The sequence below is a fragment of the Oryctolagus cuniculus genome, chromosome 2 (assembly GCF_051225735.1).
Source record: "Oryctolagus cuniculus isolate XC-2025 breed Fujian yellow rabbit chromosome 2, ASM5122573v1, whole genome shotgun sequence".
In the NCBI taxonomy this organism is placed as follows: Eukaryota; Metazoa; Chordata; class Mammalia; order Lagomorpha; family Leporidae; genus Oryctolagus; species Oryctolagus cuniculus.
Genome location: NC_142868.1, coordinates 35,073,617 through 35,101,370, shown reverse-complemented (window position 1 = coordinate 35,101,370; position 27,754 = coordinate 35,073,617). Strand labels below are relative to the sequence as shown.

Genomic DNA, 27,754 nt, shown 5'->3' with positions numbered 1-27,754 from the left:
AATTTGTGACATCTGACAAAAAGTTTGAAATATAATGTGCACTGTTGGCGAAATAATCTCATGTGTCCGATTGACTGGTCAAATCTTCATATTCCAGAGTGAAACCAGAGCAGGAGTCAGGAGGAGCTGCTCCAGTAGTTACATAACCCTAGGAGCTAGTCACACAGAAGGGAGTGGCTCACTTTCCTTGGGGATTTTAGATGGACAGTCTCTTTTTATATTTATTTTATTTTATTTTATTTGAAAGATAGAGTTAGACAGTGAAAGAGAGAGACAGAGAGAAAGGTCTTCCTTCCATTGGTTCACCCCCAACCACCACCACCAAATGGCCGCTATGGCCGGCGCTACACCTATCTGAAGCCAGGAGCCAGGTGCTTCCTCCTGGTCTCCCATGCGGGTACAGGGACCCAAGCACTTGGGCCATCCTCCACTGCTTTACTGGGCCACAGCAGAGAGCTGGACTGGAAGAGGAGCGACCAGGACTAGAACCCGGCGCCCATATGGGATGCTGGTGCCGCAGGTGGAGGATTAGCCAAGTGAGCCACAGCGCTGGCCCTGGGATAGTCTTTAAGAATGTCCAGTGTCTCTCTTCCTTAGCGAATGCATTGAACATAGAACTTTTTCTGAATCACTGGACAGAAACAGTGAAGCTCACCAAAACAGATTATTTGCAATGTCAAAAACAAAAAGCACTTCTGCCTGCTCAATTTGGTGTCAAATGTGAGATGATTTTAGGCGAACCACAAACATGCAGTAGTATTTATTTATTTTAATACCAGTTATATAAGTTTTATGTTCACAGATGGGTAGATAGTACTTCAGGCTTGTGACTTTACAGATGTTATTTTTTTTCTAAATCTAAAATATACTAGACAAGTAATACTATTGCTCTTTGTAAATATGGTAAAAATCATAAAAATCTTTCACAAATGCTAAAGATTAGGTAACCCTTTTATAAACTACATGTTTTTAAGTTAATTAATTAATTTTTTTGAATGGTGTGGCAGAGAGGGAAGGAGGGAAGGAAGGAAGGAGGGAAATATCCTATCCACTGCTTCAGAAAATCTCCCAGCCACCGGTTTATTCCCCAAATGCCCCCGACATCTGGGGCTGGGCCAGGACAAAACCAGGAGCCAATCCAGGTCACCCACATGCGTGCATGGACCCAAGCACTTGAGCCGTCAGCTTCTGCCTCCCAGGGTCTGCATTAACTAGAAGCTGTAATCAGGAACAGAGTTGAGCCTCAAACGCAGGCACTGATATGGGATGTGGGTGTCCCACGAAGCATCTCAACCACTGCGCCAGACACCCGCCCCGGGAGAATGCTGCTGTGATGAAAAAGGCCTCTTACCAGTTGAAGGCCCAGAACCATGTCTGTAAGGAGGAGGGCTGTGCAAGCCCCGAAACAGTGCTCCCCAAAGGGCTTCTGGCCAGGGGTATTCTTACCTGTTGTCAAAAGTGACTCAAGGAGAGAGATGAGAAAGGAAGCAGCACCAGCCCATATCTGGTTACACAAAAGAAATTGCATATGATACCCCATGCCAACTTCCAATATCCAGGTTTTTACCTTGATTGTACGGATAAGTAAACTGAGGTCTCGCAGAGGCTGTACTGTTCGCTAAAAATCACCCAAGTGTCCAAGTCGGGTTTGAAATCCAGCTCACCTATCTGCCTCTCGTCAGAGGCCCAGGCCCTCCAACATGAGTCATTATTGCTAGAAATATGGGTGCAGCTCCCCGGGAGGGAAGGAAGCACTTAAATGATTTCTGCAACTTCCAGGGTCGGAGCAGGCCCCCAGCGCTCTGACAAGCATGACTCTCCTAGAGATTCAAGGGTCTGCTTGGAATTGACAATTCACGCGACATTAATTATTGACAGAGTCCTCCCTCAACATTTTTAAACCTACTTGGCAATCCTTTTGTCAATGATCTTTTCCCAGAAGTAAGGTTCTTACATCCAGATATTTTACATTTAAAAATAGGACAATAAAAATAATGTATAATGCAAAGAAATGACCGCAGTGGGTTCCCAGGGTAAAGTCAATTTTCCTCCGGCTTCCTAAAAGCAGTTTATTAACCAGCTAGTCACAAGTGTGTCTGAAGAATAAGCACGAGCAGAGATCACTTGCCCTAACTGCATTTCTCCTTACCTCACTGCTCACACAGCCACTCTACAGTACACCTGCTACGTGACAGACTCTACTAGGCTAACCTGCATCAGGATTAGGGTTGGCAAATGACAGACTTAAGACACAGAACATGAGAGTCCAGCATTGTGGGTAAAGTCACCACCTGTGACACCTGTTCATGTCCCAGCTGCTCCACTTCCGATCCAGCTCTCTGTTAATGCACCTGGGAAAGCAGTAGAAGATGGCCCAAGTCCCTGGGCCCTGCTACCCATGTGGGAGACCTGAAGGAAGCTTCTGGCTCCTGGCTTCCATCTGGTCGATCCAGTGCTGGCTGGTGTGGCAATCTGGGGAGTGAACCAGTGAATGGAAGATCTCTCTGTCTCTCCCTCTCTCTGTAACTCTGACCTTCAAAATAATAAATATATGTTTTAAGAATATTTTATTTATTTGGGAGGCAGAGTAAGAGAGAGGGAGAGAAAGAGATCTTCCATCTGCTGGTTCACTCCCAAATGGCCACAACAGCCAGAGCTGGGCTGATCCAAAGCCAGGAGCCAGGAGCTTCTTCTAGGTCCCGGACACGGGTGCTGGAGCCCAGGCACTTGGGCCATCTTCTCCTGCTTTCCCAGGCCATAGTAGAGAGCTGGATCAGAAGAGGAGCAGCTAAGATTCGAACTGGCACCATAGGTGGAGACTTAGTCCACTGAACTGCAGTGCCAGCCCCAAAAATATATCTTTAAAAAAAAAAACACAGAACACGTTTTCTATGTTTTTATAAAAAATTGTTTTTTTTTATTTGAAAGGCAGAGTGACAGAGAAAGATGAAGAAGGCGAAAGAGAAAGCGATCTTCCATCTATTAATTCAATCCCAAATGGCTGCAATGACCAGGGTTGGGCCAGACCAGAGCCAGAAGCTAAAACTCCATTGGGGTCTCCAATGTGGGTGGCAGGGACCAAAATCCTTGGATCGTAATCCACTGCTTTTCCAGGCACATAAGCAGGGACCTGGATCGTTAGAGGAGCAGCCGGGACTTGAACCAGCACACTGCTATAGGAGATGTGCATTGCAAGCAGCGGCTTAACTTGCTGCACTACAACGCAAGCCCCATTTCCTAGATTTTTGAGGCATTATCAGTTAAAGACAAATTATCAGTGTAAGAGCTTCCGGGGGCAGGAAGAGTTGGGGAGACCCAGTGCATGAAATATATATTTCTCTTTTCAATACTGTGGTGGAAAAGTATGTGTCTTAGCAACAAGGGAACACTGGCTCTTTTTTTCAGCAGGGCCCAGCGGAGCTAGCTAGTGTTTACCGTGTGCAGTAAAAGACAGACGTCTTATGTTGCTAAGGTGTAAAGAAAGGGCTGAAGACATTCGAGAAACGTGACAGATTTGCTGGCCAATAATGAAAGATGCACTTGACAAAGTGCAATGCAGACCCCGCCCCTTGTCTCTCCGTTGGGGAGTTACCAGAGCGGGGATAAAAGGGCTTTGGTGGGCCTAGCTCAGCCACCAATGGTGTGAACATAAGCAGGCTGATGAACCTCTCTGCAGCCCAGTATCCTCAACAGTAAAACGAGGATTAGACGGTCTCCAAATATTTTCTACTTTCTGGAGGACCAAGCCTCCAACAGCAGAAAATCAGGGACACGTAGTTTATATTAATTCTACAGTAGATCTCCATTAGCACCATTTGTTTCCCAAGGTTATCATCATCCACAATCAGAACAACACAATAATATAGACATTTTAAAAATGTATTTACTTATTTTTATTTAAAAGGTACAGAGACAGAGGGGTACAGGCAGGTTTTTCCATCTGCTGGTATACCACTAAGTGTCCCCCACAGTGAAGGCTGGCCAGGCCAGAAGCCGGGAGCCAGGAACTCCATGCAGGTGTCCCACGTGGCTGGCAGAGACCCAAGTGTTTGAGCCATTGCTGCCTCCCAGCGTGAGCATTGGTAGGAAGTTGGATCAGAAGCAGAGGAACCAGGACTGGAACCAGACACTCCAGTGTGGGATGTGGGCTTCCCTGGCATTGGCCAAACACTTGCCACCCGTCAAATGTTTTTGAGAGTGAGAAAGACCACAGTCACATAACTTTGTTTGCAGTATATTTGTTATAATTATTCTATCTTATTGGTTTTGGTTGTTAGGCCTTATCGTGCCTAATTTATGAATTAAACTTCCTCATCAGTATGTCCGTGTAGACGAAACACAGTTTACATAGAGCTTGGTGCTGTTTGTGGTTTCAGGAATCCACTGGGAATCTTGGAACATTCTCCTCCTGGATAAAGTGGAACTGCTGCACTGTCTTCTCTAGTTCTGCCGTTCTGGCCGTGGGGCACCTTAGCGAATGTCACTTGGATATAATGCACAAGATTTGCCAGTTTCTGGAGTGCGCTGCGTAGCTGTTTGCTCACATGTTTTCTCTTACCAGAGGTTATTCTGTCAGGAGTATGAGCAGAAGAACTTTTAAAGCTCTATAAATATACCAGGAAGAAATGTTTTCTTGAGTACACTGCTAAATTCTAAGACCTAGCAAAGCATTTTTCAGAATCCTCAGGGTGAATAAATCAATATATAGATGTCTAGTGCTTTGGGCCTATCTGGGTATTTGGCTTTTATGGTCCAGGAATGTGATGCAATTAAGAAAAAAAAAAGATCACATGAACAGTTATTAAAAAAAAAAAAAAAGAACACTCAGCACTTAACCCATAAATCTACTACCCCAAAAAATTTACAGCTTCATTTTCTTCATGTATTCTATCTAGTCCTGACTATTTGTGTAGAGAACTTTCACTGTCAGTCATAATGCCAGAAGCAAAGATCTAGTTTGGTTCTTTTTATCAGCTGTCAAACTTTTTATTTGAAAGGCAGAGTAACAGAGAAGAGACAGAGAGAATTATCTTCTACCCACTGGTTCACTCTCCAAATGGCTGCAACAGCTGGGGATGGGCAAGGCCAACCCTGGAGTCAAGAACTCCATCTGGGTCTTCCATGTGGGTGGCGGGGGCCCATGTACTTGACCATTGTCGGCTGCCTTCCCAGGGAGCATTACCAGGGAGCTGGATCAGAAACAGAGCAACCAAGACTCACAGTGGCACTGGGGATGTGCACACCTCCAATGGCGGCTTATCCCGCTGCACTACAGCACCTGTCCCAGCTACCGAGTGCTTGCCCACAATCCCCCCCCACTTGAAGATTACCCTGTGTCTGGCCAGAACTGAGCCTCGTACTTACGTCAGTGAAGGAATTCAATCACTTACGGGGAATGGGAAGCACATTTTCCCTCAAGAAGGAAAAATAAGAAATCCACATCATGTCTCAAAAAAGACAAGCTGAAAAATATACTGTGGGAACAATGTTTGATGTAGCAGCTCAGAGGCCACCTGGGACATCCACACCCGTACTGCAGTTCCTGGGTTTGAGTCCCAGCTGTGGTCCAGATTCCAGCTTCCTCCTAACTCAGGTGATGGGTCCCTGCCACTCACACGGGAGACCTGGACTGAGTTCTTGTCCCCTGTCTTTGGCCTAGCAGGTACTCGGAGATTGAACTGGCAGATAAAAGATTGGTCTGTCTCTCTGCCTTTTGAATAAAGGAGGAAATACATATTGTTATCTCAAAAATGAAAAATAAAAATAAATTAATACTTAGACATAAATAGTACAACTGTAGAAAACCAAGGGCACAGAGAATATTTTGGAATAAGCCATAAAAAAAGTGAAAAATCCCAAATAAAAATCATACTAAATGGTAAGTGCACTAAACTCAGATTGGATTTTAAAACTCTAGATATATGTTATTTTTAAGCAAAAGGGTATGGCAAGATTGAAAGTAAAATGAAGGGGAAAAGTTTCCCGAAAAAATCTTAATTGAAGAGACCTCATAGTTATATTACTGTCTGTATAACAGATTATTAAGCAAAAAGCAGCTTTAGAGATAGAGGACGTCATTGTGATTACATTTTTAAGTTTGTCAGGAATTTAAAAGTTGTATACTCCTAATAAAGTAGTCTCAAATGTGTAAAATAAAAATTGATAGGCCCACTGGGAAACAGATAAATCCACCATCTCAGTGAACCCATTTCTCCCAATTATTTGTAAATCGAGCAGACAAAATAGTGCTGAGAACAGCTCCTGGCTGAGACACTCATGTTGGTTTTCAGGCCTGACCATGGGCGATCACAAAGATTTTAGTTGGCAGGCCTTTCAAGGGGAGCTGCCTTCCCCACACCAGACTTGAGGCCACCCAGTGCATTGCAGCCCTCAGGGAGCTGGAACCAGGACTAGGCCTTCCGGGGCCAGTCGTGGTCTTTGCACGTTTGCCTTTGCAGCCAAGGCATCTTCTCTCCTAGGTCTCCTCTTCTGAGCAAGATTCGGCAGAGGTCTTCTCCAGGCATTGATGTAGGGCTCTGGGGAGATGATGGGAGGCTTGAAGACGTGTGTGTGTCCATTCTGACTCAGCACTTCTCCACTCTGAGCCCTTCCCCTGGCCTCACTCCAGTCCCAGGTTCCACAAAATTCCTGGAGCCTTTTGTTTGAGACTCCCTCACAGTAAGGCAACTCCCATGTCTCCACTGTTCCACCTGATCCTGCAATAGGAGGAGAAGACAAAGCAGTGGGAGTGGGTGCTGTCTTCGGTTGAGCTTCTTGCTTGTACCATTGCAGTAAGGGACCGAGGACTTAGCTCTCATTTTCAGGCTGTAGCTTCTCTGACCTCTGGCATCTCAGTTCTTCTCTCTGTCCTAACACAGGGGCCGCCAACACATAGAAAATTAAAAAAAAAAATTTTTTTTTAGAAACTGAAGACCAGTCTTAACAATCTGAGTCTAGTGGATGTCTTTAAAATTCTGCACTCAAGAAATTAAAAATCTGTATTCTTCTCAAGTATGTATGGAGCATTTGCAAACATTAAGTCATAAAGCATGACTCCACAAATTTTAAAGAATCAGTATTACACAGACCATGTTTTCTGATTGCAGTGTAATACATTTAAATACCAATAATAAAATGATAAATGAGACACATAAAATTACCTTTGGGAATAAAAATGTACAACCTTTAGCAAATCATGGACCTGAGTAGAAGTCATAATTACAATTTGAAAATATTTAGAACTAAGCAATATAAAATATTTAAGTATCAATATTTGCAAGACACGGTGAAGTAGTGTTTATGGAAAATTCATAGCATTAAAAAGGAAAAATGTGGATAATTCATGAGCTGAGCATCCAACTTAAGAAGTTGGAAAAAGAATAGAGGCAGGGCTGGCTCTGTGGCTCACTTGGTTAATCCTCCTCCTGCAGTGCCGGCATCCCATATGGGCTCCAGTTTCTAGTCCCAGTTGCTCCTCTTCCAGTCCAGCTCTCTGCTTTGGCCCAGGAGGGCAGTGGAGGATGGCCCAAGTGCTTGGGCCCCTGTATCTGCATGGGAGACCGGGAGGAAATTTCTGGGTCCTGGCTTAGGATCGTTGCAGCTCTGGCCATAGCGGCCATTTGGGGGGTGAACCAATGGAAGGAAGACCTTTCTCTTTGTCTCTCTCTCTCACTGCCTGTCTGTCAAAAAAAAAAAAAAAAAAAAGGCAAGACAACTAAAAGAAGATAATTATGAGCAGAAACGTTGATATAGTAAAATATAAGAGAGATAATAAACACAAGTTGCTCCTTGAAAATGATTAATAAAGTAGACAAGCATCGGGGAGAATTTATGGGAGAAAGAAAATTATATACAAATACACAATGTGAAGGGTGCAAAGTAGAAATATAACCACCTACACATTGCAGGTTTAAAAGACGGTAAGAAAGACTATGAACAATTTTATGACAATAAACTTAGGGGCCAGCATGTGGTCAGCAAGTTAAGCTACTGCTTGTGACACCAGCATCCCATACTGGAGTGCCGGTTCAAGTCCTGGCTGATCTGCTTCCAGTCCATATTCCTGCTAATGTGCCTGGGAAAGCAGCAGAAGATGGCCCAATTTCTTGGGTCCCTGCCACTTATGTGGGAGGCCTGGATGGGTTTTCTGGCTCCTGGCCTCAGCCTGGCCCAACCTAGGCCATTGTGATCACTTGCGGGAGTGAACTAGCAGATGGAAGATCAATCTCTCTCTCCCTCTCCCTCTCCTTCTCCCTCTTTCTCTCTCTCTTCCTCTCTCCCTCCCTCCATTTCTCTCTCTCTCTGTCACTCTGCCTTTCAAATAAATAAATATTTTTAAAAACACTTTGAACTAAAGGCATTCGGATCCGGCTGAAAAGCCCGTGAGAGTATTTCAGGCATGGAAAGCCAAGACACTGTGGCAAAAACAAAAAAACAAAACAAACAAACAAACAAAAAAACCACAAAAAAACAAAAAACAAAAAAAAACCAAACCTAAATGAAAGATCTCTGTGAGTGAGATCCCAGTGGAAAGAACAGGTCTTCAAAGAAGGAGGTACCTTTCTCTGAAGGGAGGAGAGAACTTCCACTTTGACTATGACCTTGTCTAAATAAGATAAGAGTCAGAGAACTCAAAAGGCTTCCATAGCCTTGGAAACTCATGACTGGAGCATAGGGAGATTACGGATGCCATAAACAGGAGTGTCAATTTGTAAAGTCAACAACAGGAGTCACTGTGCACTTACTCCTCATGTAGGATCTCTGTCCTTAATGTGCTGTACATTGAGATTTAATGCTATAACTAGTACTCAAACAGTATTTTTCACTTTGTGTTTCTATGTGGGTGGAAACTGTTGAAATCTTTACTTAATGTATACTAAACTGATCTTCTGTATATATAGAAAATTGAAAATGAATCTTGATATGAATGGAAGGGGAGAGAGAGTGGGAAAGGGGAGGGTTGCGGGTGGGAGGGACGTTATGTGGGGGAAGCCATTGTAATCCATAAGCTGTACTTTGGAAATCTATATTCATTAAATAAAAGTTAAAAAAAAAAACACTTTGAACTTAGAGAAACATTTCAAGTATCTAGAAAAAAAAAATAGAAAAGCTACACTGTAGAAACAATATCAGAAATCTTTCCAGTCAGAAGGTCCCTGACTTAGATGCTGTTATGGCAATCTTAAGAAACATTCAAGGAGCCGGCGCCGTGGCTCAATAGGCTAATCCTCCACCTTGCGGCGCCGGCACACCGGGTTCTAGTCCCGGTTGGGGCGCCGGATTCTGTCCCGGTTGCCCCTCTTCCAGGCCAGCTCTCTGCTATGGCCAGGGAGTGCAGTGGAGGATGGCCCAGGTGCTTGGGCCCTGCACCCCATGGGAGACCAGGAAAAGCACCTGGCTCCTGGCTCCTGCCAGGATCAGCGCGGTGCGCCGGCTGCAGCGGCGGCCATTGGAGGGTGAACCAGCGGCAAAGGAAGACCTTTCTCTCTGTCTCTCTCTCTCACTGTCCACTCTGCCTGTCAAAAAAAAAAAAAAAAAAAAAAAAAAAAAAAAAAAGAAACATTCAAGGAACAGATTATCCGATTCTTACATAAACTCTTCTTTAGAAGATAAGAGTGACATCAGGAAGACAGCAGAGTAAAACAATCTCTAAACCATTTGAAGTTGGAGTTTGATACTGTGGTTAAGATACCCCTGGGGACACATGCATGCCACATCAGAGTACCTGGGATCAAATCCCAGCTCTGCTAATTTCAGCTTTCTGCTAATGCACACCCTGGGAGGCAGCAGGTGATGGCCCCAGGACGTGGGTCCCTCCCACCCATGGGAGAGACCTAGACAGAGTTCCTGGCTCCTGGCTTTGGCCTGCCACAACACTGACTCTTACAGGCATTTGAGGAAGAACCCAGAAGGGGAACAATCTGCCTATCTCTGCCTTTCAAATACATTAATAATAATAATAATAATGCTTTAAAACTCCCCAAATTCACCCCTTTATAGAAGCATTTTAAAAACCCATTTTTCTGAAGCCCTCACTCACTTGAAAGGCATGTCTGTGTTTGCACTGACTGATGGGAAAATCCTCTCCCATGGGAATGGGGTCCGTTGTTTTTCAAAAATATTTATGGGTAAGTGTTTAAAGTTGTGGCTGCCTGAGGTAGTGGGTAGCAGTTGGGGCAAGTAGCAGATTCATCAAAAAGCTTAAAAGGAGAAGATGGGCAGTAGCTGTCCACAGGGCCTAGAGGAGTTCTGCTGTGTTCCTAACTAGACGGCCATGTGCACAGGTGCAGCTATGTACCTGCTCAGGGAGGCACGAGAAGCCCCTAAGCTCCCACCTGCTGCTGACGCTCACGAGCAGGAACTGAAGCCCCAGACAGAAGGGTCAGCCGGCTGAGCTCAGTTCTCAGCTCTAGCTCCTGATTCCAGCTTCCTGTTAATGCAGAACTCAGGAGGCAGCACTGGTGATGGCTCCAGTAACTGGGTTCCTGGCACCCCCATGGGAGACTCAACTGAGTTCCCAGCCCCTGGTTTTAGTCTTGGCTCAACCTTGGCTGTTGTGATTCTTGGAAAGTGAACCAGTAGATAGGAACTCTCTCTGTGTCTCTCCTGGCTGGCTGTCTGCCTCTCAAGTATAATAAAAACTTTAAAAATTAAAATAAAAGACATAAGTGATAGGCAATACATGTTTACAATGTTTAATTCATAATTTGGTAAGTCTGTACATATGATGCCTCTGTGAAACCATCACCAAATCAGGAACAGGGACATGTCTGCTGTTACCCCTTTGCAATTCTTTCCTCCCATCCTTTCCTGCTCCCCAGGTCTCCATAGAAGCCACTGATCTATTTTCTGCCACTACAGATTAGTTTACATTTTATAATTTTATATTGAATAAATATGAATCAGATCTTTTATAATTTTTTTGGCTTGGCTTCTGCCAAACAAACTTTTGATGTCTTATCCACATCTGGTTGTTGAAATAGGTTCATAGAAGTTACATAACACTTAAAACTATTGGTTGAACTCTGTAATTAATACACAATTACTCTTAGGTGTTTAATTAATGCTATAACTAGTACTCAAATAGTATTTTACACTTTGTGTTTCTGTGTGGGTGCAAACTGTTGAAATTTTTACTTAGTATATGCTAAATTGATCTTCTGTATATAAAGATAATTGAAAATTAATCTTGATGTGAATGGAAGGGGAGAGGGAGTGGGAGAGGGGAGTGTTGTGGGTGGGAGGGAAGTTATGGGGGGGTAAGCTATTGTAATCCATAAGCTGTACTTTGGAAATTTATGTTCATTAAATAAAATAAAGAAGTTACATAACTTTCCTAATATTATAACTAATAAAAGGTGGACCTGGAATTCCAACCCCACTTTACTTGTCATCTTGATGTGTTAAAAGTGAGGTTCTGAATGGTTAAATGAATTGTCAAAAGTTACAATGCCAGCGAGTGGCCAAAGTAGGACAAAACCCACCATGCTGCATGCCTCTTGGTTATTTATGTGGCCACTAGAAAGAGCATATGACTCTTTTTAGATTTCACTTGAAACTGCATTTTCAGAAGTTCCAGACCTTACCATGACCTTGCTGATGGCCTCAGAGAGAGGATCTAATGTGGTACCTTTCAGCAAAATACAATTGCCTTCAGCTTGTCAGAATAGAGAAGTCTTCTTTAGAAACTGGCTTTGATTTCCCTTGAATTATTGTCCTCATTTAAAAAAAAAAAAAAAAAGACCTGGCTGAAGGTTAGAGGAATCGCTGGTGGGTTGGTTGGGTTCTTCTTTCCCTTCCCTTCTTTTCCCTTCTCCCCCCCCCCCCCCCGGTTTTCCTGTGTAAAATACCACTGGCATTGATTGCTACTCATCGCTCCATTACCACTGCTTTATATAGTAGGCGCTATACTGCCAAGGGGGTGCATCAAATGTCACTAAAAATGTTTCCTTGTTTCTGAACGGCCACGTGGTTAGAGCTCAATTGGTAATTAATATATTGATTGGGCTTCTATGATGCCTTTCTTTCCAAGAGACCACTCGGGTTTACCTTAAATGCCTGTGTAGGCTCTAGAAAGTATAATGCATGGGTTAGGAGGTATTTACATGTTCAAACACAAGGTTACAGAGGTAGAAAACAATGTATACCACAAACAACCAAATGGCATCCTGAAAATGTATCGGACTTACTGAATGCTTGTGAGAAAGGCCGGGAAAGGGCTTTAGTGGGGTTCTAAATCTTCTTAAAAAATGATTTTCTTTGTATGCAACTATTGTACTCCATGTACTTGTATGTTGTTTTAAATGTCAGAAACCATATGTTTGGACAAAGTTTCTGAAGATCTTGGATAACTAACCTACAAAATAGAATGTTCTGCCTCCTTTGGGGCAAAGTATTTAAGGAGATACAAGAAACTGTGATAGTTTCCGTATTGCAAATTCAAGCCAAAATCCTCTGGGGGAGTATGTCAGTAGGAACTTTTAGTTGATACATGAGCCAGGCTTATAAAAACGTAAGCTGGAAAGGAAGAGAAGTCGTCCTCAGAGTCTGGCTGCATAAGCCTCACATTCCCAGATCTATGCCCAGCATAAGCCTACATCCCAGGTCTGTGCCCAGCAACTCAGCGGAGTAGGAGGAAAGGACTAAGCAGTTTTTACAAAGATATTGACGAGAGGCGGGTACCCACCCTCTGTCCATTCCCCTGAACAATTCCAGCTTGCAGATTCCAGCTTCTACTGACAAGCACCTGAAACAGCACTGACATTTTTTTTTAGAAGCAGATGAACTGCATACAGGGAGCCTGGAGAGTTTTTAATGAATAAACAAAGGTAACCTTTACAAAGAGATTCTTTGCGACTGCCATACTCGTGAAACCTGCTTGTTCTGATCTAGGAATTTTCAGTACCTCTGATATTATCTTTTATTTTTTTCTTTATTTTTACATAGTATGCCAAGTCTAAGAGGTTATATATAGAGGGAGCAAAATATATGTGGGTAAGATAGATAGATAGATAGATAGATAGATAGATAGATAGATAAGTGCTTATAGGATGGCAATAAAAAGAAATCTATGTTTTCTGTTTAAAATATTCAATTGAAGGGCTGGCACTGTGGCATAGAATGTCGAGCCTCTGCCTGCAGTGCCAGCATCCTGTATGGGTGCCAGTTCAAGTCCTGGCTGCCCCACTTCCAACTCAGCTCTCTGCTAATGCACCTGGGAAAGCAATGGAGGATGGCCCAAGTACTTGGGGCCCTGCACCCATGTGGGAGACCTGGAAGAGACTCCTGGCTCCTGGCTTTGGCCTGGACCAGCCCTGGTTGTTGCAGCCATTTGTGGAGTGAACCAGTGGATGGAAGTCTCTCTCCCCCGCCCCCCTCCTCTATCTCTATCTCTATCTCTATCTCTATCTCTATCTCTATCTCTATCTCTCTCCTCTCTATAAAAATTTTAAAAATTACAAAAATGAATAAATAAAACATTCAGTTGAAAAACATGAAATCAATGGAACAATAACTTAAAATATGTAGCATTAAGACAAGAGATAGGAGTGAAATGTCCTAATTCAGACAGGATTTCAGCTCTTTTTGATGTCAGGGACATTTAATTCTAGTGGGACCCAGTTCCTGCGTGTCTCCATCTTACATTCCCTGGTCTATGAGCACACGGTGGAGACGACAGACATAGATGTGGGGGTAGATGAGGTGGCCCGCCTGTTTTCCAGTTACCGGGGCAAAGTTCTTTCATCGTTCGGATCCTCCTCTGTGTGAGGAGGCCACAGGAGTCCCCACCTCACAGAGTGCTGCGGAGGAGACGAGCCAGCGGGCGTGGACAGTGCTTGGTCCATAAGCAGCCAAGCTTATGGGTGTGCGGTGAGACCAGGAACAGCTGGCCGCACATTAGGGTTGGTGTGGTGGAACCCTGGGGGCCCCACCTTGCTCCAGGTTGCATTCACTCCCCAACTGGCCGCAGCGGCTGGAGCTGTGCTGATCTGAGGCCAGGAGCCAGGAGCTTCCTCTGAGACTCCCACGTGGGTGCAGGAGCCCAAGCACTTGGGCCATCTTCCACTGCTTTCTCACGCCACAGCAGGGAGCTGGATCAGAAGTGGAGTGGAGCAGCTGGGACCGGAACCAGCACTGCAGGCAGTGGCTCCACCCTATAGGCCACAGCACCAGCCTCACCTGCCTATTTCTATCATGATGAACTGCTAGTGCTCCTGGGATGTCAATTACATCTGTCATCTGGATTAGTACATCAGACTTGAAACTTTCTTGGTTAATTTTGCTTTATTTGAAAGGCGGAGAGACAGAGACAGAGTGCTACCATCCACTGATTCACTTCCCATATACCCTCAAAGCCAGGGCTGGGCCAGGGCAGAGCCGAAAGCTCAGTCTGGGTCTTCCACATAAGTGGCAGGGACCCAAGTCCTTGCTCCATCATCTGCTGCCTTCTAGGGTATGCATTAATGGGAAGCTGGATAGGAAGTGGAGGAGCTGGGACTTGAACCAGGCACTCTGACATGGAATGTGGGCATCCCAAGCATCATCTTAACTGCTGAGCCAAGCAACTGCTCCCAGACTTTTTTTTTAATTCATACATAATGATTGAACATACTGAAGAGGTACCATATGATGTTCTGGTATATGTATGTATTGTGTAATGGTCAAATCAGAATAAGCATATCTATCGCCTCTTTCATCATCTCTTTTGTGTTAGAACATTCAAAATCCTTTCTTGACATATACAATACATTGTTATCTAATGTGCAATAAACCAATGGAACTTATTTCTCCTCTCTAACTGTAACTCAGTACCCGTAGACCATCATTTCCCCATTTCTTTTTCTAGATTTTATTTATTTATTTGAGAGGTAGAGTTACAGACGGTGAGAGGGAGAGACAGAGAGAAAGGTCTTCCTTCCATTGGTTCCCTCCCCAAATGGCCGCAACAGCTGGAGCTGTGCCAATCCGAAGCCAAGAGCCAGGAACTTCTTCTGGGTCTCCCATGTGGGTGCAGGGGCCAACTTCTACTGCTTTCCCAGGCCACAGCAGAGAGCTGGATTGGAAGAGGAGCAGTCAGGACTAGAACCAGCGCCCAAATGGGATGCTGACACCGAAGGCGGAGATTAACCTACTATGCCACAGCGCAGGCCCCTCCCATCTTAAAAAATTAGAATATTTCACTCCCTCCCATGACTTCCCATGTCTGGCAGAGAAAAAGTTAGAGCTCTCCCAGTTAGTTATCTACAGGGTCCTGCATGATCCTGCTTTACTCTTTTTATTTTTTCAAGATTTATTTATTTATTTGAAAGTCAGAGTTATACAGAGAGAAGAGAGGCAGAGAGAAACACAAAGAGAGGTCTTCCATCTGTTGGTTCACTGCTCAGATGGCCGCAATGGCTGGAGCTGAGCTGATCTGAAGCCAGGAGCCAAGAGCTTCTTCCGGGTCTCCCACACGGGTCAGAGGTCCAAGAACTTGGGCCATCTGCTGCTGCTTTCCCAGGCCATAGCAGAGAGCTGGATGGGAAGTGGAACAGCCGGGTCTCAAACCGGTGCCCATATGGGATGCTGGTGCTTCAGGCCAGGGCGTTAACCTGCTGTGCCACAGTACTCCCCCCATTGTGCTTGATTCTTACCGCTCATCTCCTCTTCCCCTGTCCTCTTACCAAGTGCACTCAGCCACATTGGCTTCCTCAGTTATGCTCATGCCTCTGGGCCTTTGCGCTTGCTGTTCCCATTGTCTGTAACATGCTTTGCAAGGTAGCCTTGTGACCACTCCCTTACCTTCTTTAGGCCTTGCTCAGGTTGTCCTGTTCAGTCAGGGAAGCAGAGCCAGTGAATGTTGTAGGATAGGGGGTTTATTACAGGAATCAGGTCTTCCACAGCTATGGGCACATTGTGGAATTCAAAGTCTGGAATGGTGGATTGGTAGCATCAGCTGGTCATTGGCCAGGTCTCTCAGGGCACTGGCACAGGCGGACAGAGGCAGAGCAGGGAAAGAACCGTCGGCCGCTGAGGCGGACCGTGAATGGGGAGTTTGCGGCGAGGTCTCTGGTGGTCTGTTTCTTCTGCGTACTGGCAGCCTCTGGGAACTTGTAGCCAAGTGTCCGGTAGTTGGCAGGGGGCCGCTCTTGGCTGCTCCTCCAAACATATTTACTTCCAAATAAAGACTAGAGCAAAACATGTTTGCACTGGATGTACTGCTGCCCAAACCGCTAAAAACACAAAACTCCACTGTGTCCACATTAGAGCTGTTTATGCTTATTCCTGTTCTAGTTGAGTTAAGCCCCTCTTTGATATTCTGGAACTAGAATCCCAAGATTTAAGGTTAACCCCGTGAACACAGTGTGTTAGATTGTAAGGAAAGGGAACAGGAAGAAAGAAATGATTTGATTAATACTGACGCATATGGCTGTCAAATATAGTTTCATAAACCCGTCCTTGTTTCTGAAACTGACCATGAGTACTGTTCTTACCGAGGGATCCTTTCTTCTACTTCCTGTTACCCACAAGCACGAGCGGAGAGCAGCAGCATCGTAGCAGGACCCGAAGCCGCAGGGATCTGATGCACCTGCTCATGTGATATGGTGTGCCTTCAGGACCTGCGTGCGACCAGACTTGACGTAGCACTCCACTTGAAGACTGAGTGCGGAAGAAATGAATGGGTACGTATTGTTTTAAATATCATGTATTTATTTGAGAGGGATGGAAGGAGAGACAGAGAGAGAGAGAGAGAGAGAGAGAGAGAGAGAGAGAAATCTCTTCTGCTGGCTCACTCCTTAAATGCCCACAATGGCCAGGGCTGGACTGAGGCCAACACTGGAAGCTAGGAATTCAATCCAGGTCTACCACGTGGGTGGCGGGCACTTAATTACTTGGGTAATCATCGCTGCCACCCAGGCTGTACATAAGCAGGAAGCTAGAACCAGGAGCCAGAGTCAGGTATTGAACTCAGGTACTCTTGTATGGGATGTGAATGTCTCAACCAGCGTCCTAACTGCTGGGCCAAATGCTTGTCTGTGAAGCGATATCTTAATGTGGTCCAGGCCTCTGGACTCCTGGAGATTTCACTCCCAAATTTCTGTATTGTTTGTCGCATCTTCTGACTCTGGAGTGTCTTTCCAAAATGTCTAGGCTGTCACTACTTCCTGCTTGCCCACAGGTTCAGTCAGCATGAAGTCTAACTCATGCCCCTCCACTGCAGATTGGTAAAATCTTGGCTCCCTTCCCCACCCTGCCTCCTCCCAACCCCTATGTCCAGCAACACTGGGCTCCTTCCATTGTTTAAAGGTGCAGCGCATTTGCAGGGTTTCTGGATGGTGATTCCTGGTCTCCCCTGGTAGATTTCTGCTCTTCTTTCAGGATAGTGCCACCTCTGAGCAGCCTGTCCACGGTGCTTCCACACCCTTATTTGATGCCTCGATTGTGCACGTCTCTCTCCCTATTAGAACTACCTGCTTGGAATGGGAGGTTTCAATAGCAGAGTCACTTGTTTCTCTTTCTTGCTGTGACCATAGCATGCTTTGGTAATCAGTAAATGCTGACAAAATCAATGAAGCTGCCTTCTTAGCCAGTTAATTGGCACAGGACAGTATGAATGATCTCAGCCCTCTTATTGTGAATAATCAATGCTCAATTTTTTCCTGCCATATGTTAATTTTATAATTATATTTATTATATATATTATAAATAATACATGGGAGTGAGCTCCTCACCGTCCCTACAAAGATTTGGAGATAAAAATTTACCTGATCATTAAACAAGCAAGATCCCAATAAAGTGGATGTGATTCAGCATAGGATGAAAGAAAATCAAGATAGTATCTAAATGTATGACTGAGGAATAGTGATACAAAAATACTCAGTTTAGGGGACCCACAAGTCTAATGAAGATGGCACTTTGAATTGGATTGTGGTTGAATTGCTCCTGGGATTCTAATTTAGTGGCTCCAAGAACCCATGGCCTAGCATGGACAAGGAAGCCCCAAGATCCAGAAGTTGGCAGGATCCCTCTTATCCCTGCCCATGTGTTGAATTATCCCTCCCTATCCCTGGGGGTTGGTTCCAGGACCCCAGCGGATACCCAAGTCCTCCAGTGCTCAAGTCTTATATACAAGATGGTATAGTATTTGCATATCTTTGCACATCATCTCTAGATTTTTTCAAAAATTTATCTTTTTATTTGTTTGGAAGTAAGAGTTGGGGTGTGGGGAGAGATCTTCTATCCTCTGGTTCACTCCCAAAATGGTCACAAAGGTTCCAGCTGAGCCAAGCCAAAGCCAGGAGCCTGGAATTCCATTCGGGTTTCCCATATGGGTGGCAGGAGCCCAGGTACTGGGGCTATTGTCTGCTGCTTTCCCAGGCCCATTATCAGGGAGCTGGACCAGTGGAGGAGCAGCTGGGACTCTGATAAGCACTTGTTTGGCATCCCACTTGTTTAACATGCTGTGCCACAATGCCAGTCCCTCATCTCTACATTGCTTAAAATGCCTCATCCTGTGTAAATAATCATTGTACTGAGGTGGAAGTTCGGGGTTACAGTTAAGATGCCTGTGTTCCATATAGGAGTGCCTGGGTTCAGGTCCTGGCTCTGGCTCTGCCTCCACTTCCAGCTTCCTGCTAATGTGCGCCCTGGGAGGCAGCAGATGATGGCACAGGAATGTGGGTCCCTGCTACCCATGTGGGAGAACAAGATTGAGTTCCAAGCTCCTGGCTCTGGTCTGGTCCAATCCTGGCTGTTATGGGCATTTAGGGGAGTAAATCAGATGATGGAAGATCTCTCTTGTCTTTCTCTCTTTCAAATAAATAAATGAATAAACCTTAAAAAACTGTTTTTGTGCTCTATTATTTACAGAGTACAGATAAGGGATCTATGTCTGCACATGTTTGCTACAGACACAACTTTTTCCCCAACTATTTTCAAGTCACAGTTGGTTGAATCTGTGGACGCGGAACCCGCAGACGAGGAGAGTTGACTGATCATGCTGCCCTGGAACTGGAGGCCTCCAGTGTCTGCCACCATGAGCAGGATGCAGCGACCTTCCGGGCTGCGCTCTTGTGTGGCCCCAGTCTCAGCCCTTTTTCTGATTCCGCTGGACCTAGCAAGTGATCTCAGGTTTAATTTGGTTCTTAGCACACCACACTGTGGATGTGACCATTACAGTTCTTTCCATAAACTAATAGCTAATCTGTGACTGTGGTTAATATGTCCCTTTCAAGGTCGCTGTACCCAACCAGGTTTCTGGGACTAAAAACAAAGACTAACACAGTTTAGGCAGCCAGCCCGACTCTACCCCCTGGAAACTTACTTCCTCCTCAACCTTCCCTCAACCGCACAACAACCAGGGCTACCTCTTCAGCGCTTGCATCTGCTTCTCTGGGGCTCACCTGGGATTCATCTATTGCCTGTTTTCTATAAAATCCAATTTGTCTAGATTTGCTTTTGTTGCCTGTGCTTTGCGAGATTTATCAAAGAAATACTCATCTACAACAACGTCTTGAAGTGTTTTCCCTACATTTTCTTCTAGCAACTTCATAGTCTTCTCAGATCTTAAATTTAGGTCTTTGATCCATCTTGAGCTGATTTTTGGATATGGTGAGAGGTTTAGATCTAAGTTCATTATTCTACATATTTACATCCAGTTTTGCCAGCAGCATTTATTGAAGAGATTATCCTTATTCCATTGTATGGTCTGGGTACTTTTGTCATAAACTGATTGGCTTGGGGCCGGTGTTATGGCATAGCAGGTTAAGCCACCCTTTGCAATGGTAATGTCCCTTATAGGCATTGATTCATGTCCCAGTTGTTCCAGTTCTGATACAGCTCCTTGCAAATATGCCTGAAAAGGCAGCAGAAGATGGTCCTGCCACCCACATGGGAGACCTCGATGGAGATCCAGGCTCTTGACTTTGGGCTTGTCCAGTGCTGACCATTGAGGTCATTTAGTGGAACAGCAGATGGAAGATCTCTCTCTCCTCCCACCCCATAACTCTGTCTGTCAAGTAAATAATCTTTAAAAACTTAATTGGCTACTTGTATTGGATTAATTTCTGGGCTCTCTATTCTATATGGTCTCCAGATTGATCTCTGTATCGGTTTTTATGCCATTACCATGCTTTGTAGTATGCTTCGAGGTCAGGTATTGTGATGCCTCCAGCTTGATTTTTTTTTTAACTTAGGATTGCTATGGCTGTTCTGGATGTTTTGTGATTCTATATGAATTTTAGAATTGTTTTCTCTAATTGTGTGAAGAATGTCACTGATATTTGGTAAGGATTGCATTGAATCTATAGATTGTTTTAGACCGTATGGACATTTTAATGATATTGATTCTTCCAATCCATGAATAAGGAATCTTTCCATTTTTTTGTGTGTTCTTGACGATTTCTCTCATCAATGTTTGATAATTTCCACTGTAGAGATCTTTTACTTGTTTGGTTAAATTTATTCCTAAATATTTGATTTTTTGTGGCTATTATAAATGGGAATTCTTTCTTGATTTCTCTTTTGGTGAGTTCATTATTAGCATATGAGAAAGCTACTGTTTGAGGTATGTTTATTTTATAACCTGTAACTTTACCAAATTGGTTTATCAGCTCTAATAGCTTTTTGGTGGAGTGTTTAGCTTTTTCTATGCACGACATCATTTCACATACAAGCATTTATATTTTGACTTCTTCCTTTCCAATTTGGATGCCCTTTTTTTCTTTCTCCTCCCTAATTGCTCTTGCAAATACTTCCAGTGCTATGTTGAGTAGGAATGGCAAAAATGGGCATGCTTGTCTTGTTCCAGATCTAAAGGGAAATGCTTTCAGCTTTTCTCCATTCAGCTGATATTGGCTGTTGGTTTGTCATATGTAGCCTTTATAATTTTGAGATATCTTTTTTCTGTACCTAATTTGTGGAGGGTTTTTTATCATAAATTGATATTGAATCTTACCCAATGCTTTCTCCACATCTATTAAGATGACTATATTGTTTTTGTTCTTCATTCTGTTGATGTGATTTATGGCATTTATGTATTTGTGACTGTTGAACCACCCTTGCGTCTTTCGGATAAATCCCACTTGATTGTGATGCATAATCTTTTTGATGTTGTTTTTGATTTGGTTTACTAGCATTTTGTTGGGAATTTTTGCATCAATGTTGATCAAGGATATACATCCATAGATTTCTGTTCATGTTGTGTCTCTGTTGTGTTTTGGTGTCAGAGTGATGCTGGCCTCTTAAAAAGAGTTTGGCAGAGTTCACTGATGTTTGGGATTCTGGATTCTGCAGTCTTATTGTCTATATCAGTCATGCAACCAGACATCGCTTCCTCTCAGCGGTCTCCAGATTCTGCCCCGCCCCCTGGCCCCTCACTCTCCCTCGTGCTCTTGGGGTAACAAGAAATCACCTTGTATCTTGTAGCTCACTTGTTTCAAGAGAGAATCAACAGATCATATTCAGTATCTTGAATAAATTGCACTATTTTGATATTAGAAAAAAATTTATCATTTTGAGATACTTTGGAAAGTATTAGAGTTGGTTCCTTTGTAAATGTTTTGCAGAATTCAGTAGTAAAGCCATCAGGTTCTGGAGTTTTCCTTGATAGCAGAATTTTTTTAAAAGATTTATTTATTTGGCCGGCGCCGTGGCTCACTAGGCTAATCCTCCGCCTAGCGGCGCCGGCACACCGGGTTCTAGTCCCGGTCGGGGCGCCAGATTCTGTCCCAGTTGCCCCTCTTCCGGGCCAGCTCTCTGCTGTGGCCAGGGAGTGCAGTGGAGGATGGCCCAGGTGCTTGGGCCCTGCACCCCATGGGAGAAAAAAAGGAAAAGCACCTGGCTCCTGGCTCCTGCCATCGGATCAGCGCGGTGCGCCGGCCGCAGCGCGCTGGCCGCGGCGGCCACTGGAGGGTGAACCAACGGCAAAGGAAGACCTTTCTCTCTGTCTCTCTCTCTCGCTGTCCACTCTGCCTGTCAAAAAATTAAAAAAAAAAATTTATTTATTTATATGAAAGTCAGAGTTACACAGAGAGAGGAGAGGTAGAGAGAGTGAGAGAGAGATGGAGACAAAGAGGTCTTCCATCCACTGGCTCACTCCCCAGATGGCCGCAATGGCTGGAGCTGCGCCAATCTGAAGCCAAGAGCCAGGAGCTTCTTCTGGGTCTCCCATGCAGGTGCAGGAGCCCAAGGACTTGGGACATCTTCTATTGCTTTCCCAGGCCATAGCAGAGAGCTGGATCAGAAGTGGAGCAGTCGGGGCTCAAACCGGCGCCCATATGGGATGCCAGCACTTCAGGCCAGGGTGTTAACCCACTGCGCCACAGCGCCGGCCCTGATAGCAGACTTTTAATTCCTGCTTCACTCTCGTTCATTGCTTGTTATGGGTCTGTTTAGATTGTCTATAACTTCTTGATTTCATCTTGGAAGTTATATCTGTCTGGGAATTTGTCCATTTCTTCTAGGGTTTCCAGTTTGCCAGCAGATAGTTTTCACAGGAGTTTCTTGTAATCCTTTGTATTTCACTGCTGTCAGTTATAGTGTCTCTATTTTCATCTGTTTTTCTTGAGTTTATTCTTTTTTTCTTTGTTAGTCTGGCTAAAGGTTTCTCCATTTTGTTTATCTTCTAAAAAAAAACGAGCTTTTCATTTTGTTAATCTTTTGTATTTTTTGTTTCAGTTTTATTTATTTATGCTCTGATCTTTATTATTTATTTTTAAAAATTATTTATTTACTTGAAGGTCATTTATAGAGAGAGGGAGAACAGAGAGAGAGAGATCGTCCATCCTCTGATTTCTCTCCCCAGATGATTGCAGCACCATGGTGGGGCCGGACTGAATGAAGCCAGTTGAAGCCAGGAGCTTCATCCGGGTCTCCCACTTGAGTGCAGAGGCCCAAGCATCTGGCCATCTTCTGCTGCTTTCCCAGGGAGATTAGCAGGGAGATGGATTGGAATTGGAGCAGCCAGGGCACGAACTGGTACCCATATAGGATTCTGGTGCTGTAAGCTGCAGCTTAACCTGCTACACCACAGCACTGGTATCAAGGTTTTGACATTTTGTGTTTTCATTTTTATTTATTTCAAGAAAGTCATTGATTTCATTTTTTAAAAAAAGATTTAGTTTATTTATTTGAAAGAGTTACAGAGAGAGGTATAGACAGAGAGAGAGAGAGGTTCCTTCCACTGGTTTACTCCCCAGATGGCTGCAACGGCCCGAGCTGCACCAATCCATAGCCAGGAGCTGGGAGCCAGGAGCCTCCTCCGGGTCTCCCATGCGGGTGCAGGGGCCCAAGGACTTGGGCCATCTTCCACTGTTTTCCCAGGCCGCAGCAGAGATCTGGATTGGAAGAGGAGCAGCCGGGACTAGAACTGGCGCCCATATGGGATGCTGGTGCTTCAGGACAGGGCTTCAACCTACTGTACCATAGCACCTTCCCCTATTTCATTTTTTTTTTTTAACTTATATAAGGTGAACAGATTTCATGTATTTCATATATATTTGCCCCACACACTTCCACCCTCCCTCCCCCTACCTTTCTTATTCTTTCTTGTAATTTTTACAATGATGTATTTCAGTTTATTTTATAATCATAAGATTAAGCTTCCACTAAATAAAGAGTTCAACAAAGAGTAAGAAGAAAAAAAAAGCACTGCTCCTCAACCATAGAGACAAAGGCTGTAACAATCATCAACTCTCACAATTTCAATCACACTCATATACATTATTTTTATACTCTATTAGTTACCACAGATCATGGGGAACACATGGTATTTGTCTTTTTGTGACTGGCTTATTTAAGTATAATGGTTTCCAGTTGCAAAAGACAATTTAATTTTTTTAAACTGCTGATTAGTATTCCATAGTGTATGTATACCACATTTTTTTTTACCAGTCATCAGTTGATGGGCATCTGGGTTGATTCTGTATCTTAGCTGCTGTGAATTGAGCTACAATAAACATAGGGGTACATATGATGATTTCATTTCCTTGGGGTAAATTCCCAGAAGTGGGATGGCTGGGTCAAATGGTACATCTATATTCAGATTTCTGAGGCATCTCCATACTGTCTTCCACAGTGGTGACACCAGTTTAGGGTACCTTTTCCCCACATCCTCACCAGCATTTGTTGTTTGTTGATTTCTGTACGGCAGTCATTCTAGCTGGGGTGACGTGAAACCTCAGTGTGGTTTTGATTTGCATTTCCCTGATGGCTAGTGATCCTGAGCATTTTTTCATGTGTCTGTTGGCCTTTTGAATTAAGTTCTTTGAAAAATTCCTTTTAAGTCCTTTGCCCATATCTTAACAGGATTATTTGTTTTGTTATTGAGTTTCTTGAGCTCTTTATATATTCTGAATATTAACCCTTTATCAGTTGCATAATTTGCAAATATTTTTTCCCATTCTGTCAGTTACCTCTTTACTTTGTTAAGTGTTTCCTTTGCAGTGCAGAAATGTCTCAGCTTGATGTAATTCTATTTGTCTATTTTGGCTTTGATTGCCTGTGCTTCTAGGGTCTTTTCCAAGAAGTCTTTGTCTATGCCAGTGCCTTGCAGTTTTCCCCAATATTTGCCTCTAGTAATTTGATGGTAGGTACCCAGTCGTAGATTTAGCTCCATGATCCACTTAAAGTTGATTTTTGTATAAGGTGTAAGGTAGGGGTCTTATTTCTTACTTCTGCAGGTGGAGATCCAGTTTTCCCAGCACCATTTGTTAAAGAGACTATCCTTTCTCCAGGGATTGATTTTTAGCTCCTTTGTCAAAGATTAGTTGGTTGTAGATGTGTGGATTGATTTCTTGGCATTCTATTCTGTTCCATTAGTCTACATGTCTATTTTTGTGCCAGTATGACCCTATTTTGATTATTACTGTCCTGTGGTATGTGTTGAAATCTGGTATCATGATGCCTCCAGCCTTGTTTTTGTTATTCAAGATTGCTTTAGCTATTTGGGGTCTCTTGTGCTTCCATATGAATTTTAGCATCATTTTTTTCTAGATCTGAGAAGAATATCATTAGTATTTGGATTGGGATCACACTGAATCTGTAATCTGCTCTCGGAAGTATGGACGATTTGATGATATTCTTCTAATCTACAAACATGGAAGACTTCCATTTTTTGTGGCTTTTATTTCTTTCTTAAATGTTTTGTAATTTTCATTGTAGAGCTCTGTCACCTCCTTGATTAGATTTATTGCAGGGCATGTCAGATTTTTTATAGCTATTATGAATGAGACTGATCTTACAAGTTCTTTTTCAGCCATGGCATTGTCTGTATACACAAAGCTATTGATTTTTGTGTGTTACTTTTATATTCTGCCGCTTTACCAAGCTCTTTTAGGAGTTCCAATAGTTTCTTAGTGGAGTCTTTTGGTTCCCCTTCTAGATAGAATCATGTCATTTGAAAACAGGGGAAATTTGACTTCCTCATTTCCAATTTGTATCCCTTTGAGTTCTTTTTCTTGCCTAGCGGTTTTACCTAAAACTTCCAGAAATATGTTGAATCAAAGTGGTAAAAATAGGCATTCTTGTCTGGTTCTGGATCTTAGTGGAAATGCTTCCAACTTTTCCTCATTCAGTAGGATGCTAGCTGTGGGTTTGTTGTATATTTCCTTGGTTGTGTTGAGGAATGTTCCTTCTATACCCAATTTGCTTAAGGTTTTTATCATGAAACCATGTTGTATTTTATCAAATGCTTTTTATGCATCTATTAAGATAATCATATGGTTTTTATTGTTCAGTTTGTTAACGTGATGTATCACATTTATTGATTTGCATATATTGAACTACCCCTGTATACCAGGGCTAACTCTCACTTGGTTCAAGTGAATGATCTTTCTGATGTGTTGTTGGATTCGATTAGGTAGTATTTCGTTGATATGTTCATCAGGGGTATTGATCTATAGTTCTCTTTCTTTCTCTGTTGTATCTTTTTCTGGTTTTGGAATTAAGGTGATGCTGGCCTCAGAATGAGTTTGAGAGGATTCTCTCACTTTCAATTGATTCAAATAGTTTGAAAAGATTTAGAATTAGTTCTTTAAATGTCTGGTAGAATTCAGAATTCAGTGAAGCTGTCTGGTCTTGGACTTTTCTTTGCTGGGAGGGTCTTTATTACTGATTCAGTCTCCATCTTGGTTAGGGGTTTGCTTAGGTGTTGCTGTGGATTCGTTCTGAGATGAGGAGCATGGTGGGGGCAAGAGGTGTGGAGTCACCACACAGACACCAGGAGTCGGGTGAAAGCGGGCCAGAGGCGAGTAGCCTGGAGACTCATTTATTTCAGTTGGTACAGCAGCTTATGTAGCAGAGGCAGCCAATCCAGTCAAGGGGTGGTTTATGCCCTAACCAATCACAGCCTATTTCCAGGCAGGTTCCGTTGCCAGGTGGGTTCCGAAGCCATTCCTGAGTAACTGATGCTTGCTTGCCAGCGGCCATCTTGGCATGGCCTTCTCATTCCACCACACTTAGATTTTTCTGTCTGCATGACTCAATTTTGGTAGGTTGTACATACAACCAGGAATCTCTCCATTTCTTCTAAGTTTCCCAATTTGTTGGCATTCAGCTCTTGGTAGTAATTCCTGATGATTCTTTTTATTTCTGTGCTGTTATATCTACTTTTTCATCTCTGATTTTATTGATTTGGGTCTTCCCCCTCCTTTTTTTTTTTTTTTTTTTTGGTTACTTGGCCAATGGTGTATTAATTTTGTTTATTTTTTCAAAATACCAGTTCCTCATTCATTTCACTGATCTTTTGTATTTTTTGTTTCAGTTTTGTTTATTTTCCAATTTTAATTATTTCTTTCCTCCTACTAATTTGGGGCTTGATTTGATGTTGTTTTTCTAGATCCTTGAGTTGCATTGATAGCTCATTTATTTGATGCCTTTTCTATTTCTAGATGAGGCAGTAAGTACTGTAACCTCCCCTGCTCCCCTGTTAATGTTGCTTTTGCTGTATCCCATAAGTTTTGATATACTATATTGTCATATTCATTCATTTCCAGGATTTTTTTAATTTCACTTTTCTTTTCTTTTTTCTTTCTTTCTTTTTTTTTTTTTTTTTTTTTTTTTGACAGGCAGAGTGGACAGTGAGAGAGAGAGACAGAGAGGAAGGTCTTCCTTTGCCGTTGATTTCACTTTTGATTTATTCTGTGACCCACTGTTCATTCAGGAGCATGTTGTTAAGTCTCCATGTGTTTGCATATTTTCTGGAGATTATTTTATTTATTTATTTGACAGAGTTAGGCAGTGAGAGAAAGAGACGGAGAGAAAGGTCTTCCTTCCATTGGTTCACCTCCCAAATGGCTGCCACGGCCAAAGCCTATCAGAAGCTAGGAGCCAGGTGCCTCCTCCTGGTCTCCCAAGCGGGTGCAGGAGCCCAAGCACTTGGGCCATCCTCCACTGCCTTTCCAGGCCACAGCAGAGAGCTGGACTGGAAGAGGAGCAACTGGGACTAGAACTCGGCACCCATATGGGATGCTGGCGCTGTGGGCGGAGGATTAACCAAGTGAGCCACGGTGCGGGCCCCTAGAGATTCTTAAATTGTTAATTTCCAGCTTCATTCCATTGTGGTGAGAAAAGACACATGGTATGATTTAAGTTTTTTTTTTTTTTTAATTCACTGAAATTGCTTTATGGCCAAGCATATGGTGTATCCTAGAGAAAGTTTCATATACTGGTGAAAAGAATATATATTCTTCAACTGTGGGATGAAATGTTCTATAGATATCAGTTAGGTACATTTGGTCCAAAGTATAGATAAACTATTGTTTCTTTGTTGTTTTTC

The 27,754-nt window shown here is 43.4% G+C and overlaps 1 protein-coding gene across 1 annotated transcript in view; it reads left to right on the top strand.

Annotated features, from left to right (window-relative positions):
• APBB2 (amyloid beta precursor protein binding family B member 2) overlaps positions 1–27,754 on the top strand; it is a 397,109-nt gene that overhangs the window by 17,795 nt on the left and 351,560 nt on the right. The window contains exon 2 of the mRNA XM_070068136.2: positions 16,510–16,661. The gene's annotated coding sequence lies outside the window, so the exon portion shown is untranslated. The remainder of the gene's footprint in view (positions 1–16,509; positions 16,662–27,754) is intronic.